We start from the raw sequence: 6,202 nt of genomic DNA on the forward strand, positions 1-6,202 counted from the left end.
CTTAGCGTATCTGCTAAATCATATCTTATCGTATCTATTACCATAAACTTTGCCTGACATATTCCGTAAATTCCTCCGTAATCTACGAAACCTTTTGCTCTATATAATTAGAATACCACCCGATAGCCGGAAAATCATTTCATATCGAAAAATCCTTTATCAAATCGTACGAAATGGAATTCGTCATCAGTTCAAGTTCCTCGGATTTCAAAATGGAATCCCACTCAAGTTCCGAAAGCAGTATGACCGAAATGGATCAACCAATTAGTCATCATCTATTCTGGATGAATTGGGGATGGGTTCGTAGCCTCCTTAATCATTGGAGACAAGAAGAAGGTGATCCTTTCCATCCACCACATTGCCCTCTTGGCGAAGAACCTGAAGCACTTACCGGCGAACCTGTTCGAAACACCATTTTCTCTCTCATTTCCAGAGTATCTCGTCATGATTATATACTACACCAAATTCTAGATCTTATTTATCTGCTCGTCCGAACCGACAATCACCCCGGTGTAATAGAAGAAGTCAACGAGCTTCGCGCTCGGGTAGTGGCTTTGGAGAATATGGTGCAAAGGTTACAAACTCCAGCAGCAGCACCAGCAACATAACCAGTACCACCATCAACAACATCAACAGTACCATTACCACCACCAACAACAACCGCATCGCAAACCTCAACTTCACAATCTGTCCCATGAGCATCGACATCATACGCCCTGTGGATACTAAGGAATACCACAATGATGAAGTATTGATTCATAACTTCATTGGGAAAACATTCTACGACGATTATGTAATTTCTAAAGTTTAGAAATTATCTATCCTAGCCTTAACCATAAATCAAGTGAGTTTAATTTAATATTAACTCATTAAATCTATTTTACATCTGAAGAAATATATACATATATTTCCATAAAGACTGTAATAAAATTCTTTTGTACAAAATATTAATTGTGATATTTTTTTTAACGGGTAGGTAATACCCGAGAGATATATAAATTCACAATTAATACATTACATTCTTCGAATCTGATTCAGCAAATCATCAACTATACTCCCTACTTTCACAACAATATCCATTCTTTCATATAAATCAAAACAATCATACTCATTCAAATTCAATTACATATTTTGATTTTGAAATCGCATAATTCAATTCGAAATATAACCAGTATCATCACTCTTAGATTCCTATATCTTTCAAAGCTATACTTTGACTTCAAAACTGTGTTAGAACATCATATGTATTAACGATTACAATATGTGCTCAAACCCTTCGAAATTCCTGAAGACACTTCAACTAAGGAACAATTGAGATGATGATCCAACCACATGTTACCCACAGTTATACACCTGAAAAACTCTCAAAACCCAAGTCATAGTTCGACACGTATCCGTGTTAGACCCTTTGACATTTACTAGCTAAAATAACTTTTCAATTCCGTTTCAAAATAGACAGTTTTGTCACAGCTCCAGCAAACCAACTTCAATTGTTCATTCGAATAAGCCTTATTATAATGATTACCCCTTCATCATTATTACCGGGGAACCTTTCATATCTCGCCACATTAGCAGTAAACTTATTAACAACTTCATTGATCTTTGAATTTTCGAAAAATCTTTATATTTATCAAAACCCCATCATTTACTCATCTGCATCTTGTAACGAGAATTGCCATACGAATCATCGGAAATTAGCAATCAGTATTTTGAAGTCTCGCAGCATGTCTACGCCAACAATTATATGTGTCTATCTTCTGGACTTATATACTTTGAATGTGAAGTTTCTGAAAAACACCCTAAACTGCGAACCAGTTCTCGAAATTTTGAAAAATGCTGATGAAGCAGCAAAAACTGTAAATGACCTTAACAGTAAAAAGTTGGATGATAAAGGATAGTATATTGGCAAAGCTCAGAAAAAGAGAAGCTTTGGAACTGGAAAACGGATTGAGCAAAGTATGAAGGAGGCTGTGGACAAATCACAAAGGCTGAACCTGCCTTCAAAGAATCCAAATGATTCAGTACTTGCTGAAGTCATTAACGAATACCTTGCTCCTGACTCTAAACCCCTGCGGACAATATCCTTCATCATCCTTTGATATTAGACATTCTAAGATATCATCGTATCTTTCATTATAAATATCCTCCATATTTCTGAAGATATTTCTATAATTATTCTTATCTGAAATCATTTACCTCTTCGTGCTGTCTGTATTACATCATAAAAGAAACTATTTTAGTTTCTAAATTCTGAAACTTTCGAATTTAAAAAAGGAATATTTTTGAAGTAGTGTTGGGAACTGAAGCATGAACTAGTATAATATAATGACACTTGATCAACGTGATTATATTACAGTAATTCATGCTGAGTTTCTAAATGGAACATGATGATTCACAGATCATAACGTCATCATGTGCTATGTTACACGACTCTTGTATTCTCTTTGATCTCTAAATATCAAGAAAATATTTCTTGATGATTCGGCCTTTTCCGAGGTATTCTGGTAATTTGACAAGTCAAGATCGTGCCATTACAATTTCCTTCCTAGAACATTAACAACGTTCATTCCGAAATTTGTATCTGATAATTCTGGACCATTACAAGCGGTGCTTAATCGCAAGAAGAAGAAACGAAAGGACAAAGCTCCGAACTAGAAATGGGAGTATAAATCATAGCAAATAGAAGAGAGCATTAACTGTGGATGACAATGATTATAGAAGAAGCAAGGACTTTGAAATATAAGGGAAGATATAAAACCCAACAACAACCCAGAAATCACAAACCGTATATATCAATGCATATAGCAATATAAAGACACGGGAGAACTAAAAATACTATAAAACCAAGAGTATAGTAGAAGTAAATAGATTCTTCCAGAGGCAGATGAAAAAGAAGAGCGACAGATATGAAAGTGAGGAGTATATCAAGAATCAGCACTGGATAAAGCGTATTGACAAATAATTTTAAAGTAAGAATTGAGGGAGAAAGAATAGAATGTGTGAATTAAAAGGAAATGAAAAAGGTGGATTTATAGTGAAATATCTGACAGAAAAATCGAGATGAATCATCGCATTAAATCGAAAAGGATCATAATTTCCTTAATCACCGAAGAATCAAATCCTATATAGATTACAAAGATTTTCTTTAATCCGGAGATCAACCGTAATGATGTCAAAATATAAGACGAATCCCTATTTTCTCATTTCACTCTTTTACGATAGCTTCACTCATACGTTTCGAGTAATCGAATTATTTTATCCATATTTATCAATCATGATAAAACCCTATGAATCAACTTATATTCATCATAATAACATTCTTATTGTTAGCCATGACGACCTCGATCAAATTTCGGGACGAAATTTCTTTAACGGGTAGGTACTGTGACGACCCGAAAATTTTCGACCAAATTTAAACTTTAATCTTTATATTATTCAAACACGATAAGCAAAGTTTGTTAAGTTAAATCTCAAGAATTTTAAACTGTGTTCATACATTCATTATAACCTCGACCAAATTCTGACGATTCACGAACCGTTATATATAAATAGATATGTATATGTATATATATATTATAACTTGAGAATATTAATAAAGTATTAAACGTATAATACTTTACCCGAACGTATTTGTTTCAATATGATTTTTGACGAAATTAAAAAATATATATTAAATGATTGAATTATCAGAAACATTGAATTATGATTACAAGTCTCTATTGAGAGGTCCACTATGATTTGAGAAAATCTATTCCTCTTAACGATATTCAGAATAATTTGTAAAGCTATTTATAAATAAAAACATAAAGTGTCATTTACGAAAGTTAGACAAAAGTTAGTGGAGAATTGGTTTCCATAATATTCTATTAATCTATTTTCAAACGTACAAAGATGTTTTCAATTTAAAAAGAACTTTATTATTAAAACGTATATAACTTTTATAAATATCTAGAATCACTTTTGACAACTCATTACTTAACCAGTATGATAAAGATAACGATATTTATATTTTATTTTATTAAATATATATAACGATTTAAATTAATATTATATATATTTATACGCGTATTATACATACATAGTTTTTATACTTTTACTATACTTTAACTTTACATTTCCTTTACTTTTACTTTACTTTAACTTTAATAATTCATACTTTAATAATTCACTTTAATAATTCATACTTTAATAATCCACTTTAATAATTCATACTTTAATAATTCACTTTAATAATTCACGTTAATAATTCATACTTTAATAATTCACTTTAATAATTCATACTTTAATAATTCACTTTAATAATTCATACTTTAATAATTCACTTTAATAATTCAAAAATCTATTATAAATAGAATTCAATAGGTTTTATTTTTTCATAGAAACTTGAAAATATATTTCTCTAAACTCTCTCAATCGAATTACATATATATATTTTCTTTGTATTATTTCAAAATATTATTAGTATACATAAAATACGACAGAGTTATACTCAGACGATTTCAAAATAAGTTTTCAAACGAGATAGAGCTAAGGAAATTATGGGTTATAGCTATGGAGGTTATGGGTATTAATCGAGGGTATTGCTCGTGAGGTCAACCTAACGTTTATCATTTTCGTTGCGTCTACGTACTTTCCTGCAATATTGAATCACAATATTGATACGTTCGTGAATCCGAGACAAACCCTGCACTTGTTCAGTGCCGTCATATACATAATTGCTACGAAATACAGTATTGTGAGTTTCATTTACTCCCTTTTTAATGCTTTTGCAATATATATTTTTAGGCTGAGAATACATGCGCTGTTTTATAAATGTTTTACGAAGTAGGCACAAGTACTAAAACTAATTCTATGTGGGTTTAAACCAGAAATATACCCTTAGCTTGGTAACATTAAACTACTTGTCTATGTACGGTAGGCGCGAATCCTAAAGATAGATCTATTGGGCTTGACAAACCCCATCCTGACTATGGGATGCTTTAGTACTTCGAGGTTATTTTAAACACACCTGATCTGGTGTACTTCAGAGGGTAAAATATGAACGTTAAGGCTTGTTACCGGGTGCCTACAACTTATAGAATACTTTTAAACACTTGCGAGTGTATGGATATTTATGGAAACTGAAATCTTGTGGTCTATTACTATTACGGAAATGATTGATTATGATAAACTAATGAACTCGCCAACCTTTTGGTTGACACTTTAAAGCATGTTTATTCTCAGGTATTAAAGAAATCTTCCGCTGTGCATTAGCTCATTTTAAGGATATTACCTGGAGTCATTCATGACATACTTTAAAAGACATTGCATTCGAGTCATTGAGTTCATCAAGATTAATATTAAGTCAATTATAGTTGGATGTAATATGAAATGGTATGCATGCCGTCAATTTTTGATGTAAAGAAAGTTTGTCTTTTGAAAACGAATGCAATGTTTGTAAAACGTATCATATAGAGGTCAAATACCTCGCGATGTAATCAACTATTGTGAATCGTTTATAATGTATATGAACGGGTCATTTCAAAAAAGAGCTGGAAACCACTAAAAATAAAGGGATGCGGCGCATCTGATGCATTTCTGGCCATTTTACCTAACTTTTGAGCCTATTTAAGAAGAGCTTTGGTTACACATTTGAGACACCACAATATAGATCAGTAGTAGTCCGAGAAGGGGGTTTCCCCAGTCATTCTAAAGGGTTCTTCACTCTTTTGAGCATCAAGATTGAAGAAGGGATCTTACGCTACGATAGGTAGTTTCGGTTTCATTGATTTTAGTGATAAGATTATGAATTCCTATTGTTTCGATTGTATCGTTGTAACCTTCATTATTATGATTATCTAAAGCCTTGTGTGTTTACTTTAATGTAAGATTTATGATTTGGGATCGTTCTATCTTTTAATGTTATTTAAGTTACTATGATGTTTGATTGATTAAATTACCATGTCCAACCAAAAGAACCATAGTTATGCTAGTTTGGTACTTTCCTTCAATTACATAGATTGTTAACTACATGTGACACTAGGAACACAATCTATACTTCAATACTTTTAGTAATCTAGAAGGGTAAACATATACTTAATTGATGACTTTGCTATATGTTTAGATCGGTAATTGAAGAAGTACTAGAACTACATAGTAATGAATTTACCTCAAGTGATTGTTGTAATTTAGGTTTTACGTGAGTTTAACCGGGTTGGGTCTA

Source organism: Rutidosis leptorrhynchoides, chromosome 3 (assembly GCF_046630445.1).
Source record: "Rutidosis leptorrhynchoides isolate AG116_Rl617_1_P2 chromosome 3, CSIRO_AGI_Rlap_v1, whole genome shotgun sequence".
Taxonomy (NCBI): Eukaryota; Viridiplantae; Streptophyta; class Magnoliopsida; order Asterales; family Asteraceae; genus Rutidosis; species Rutidosis leptorrhynchoides.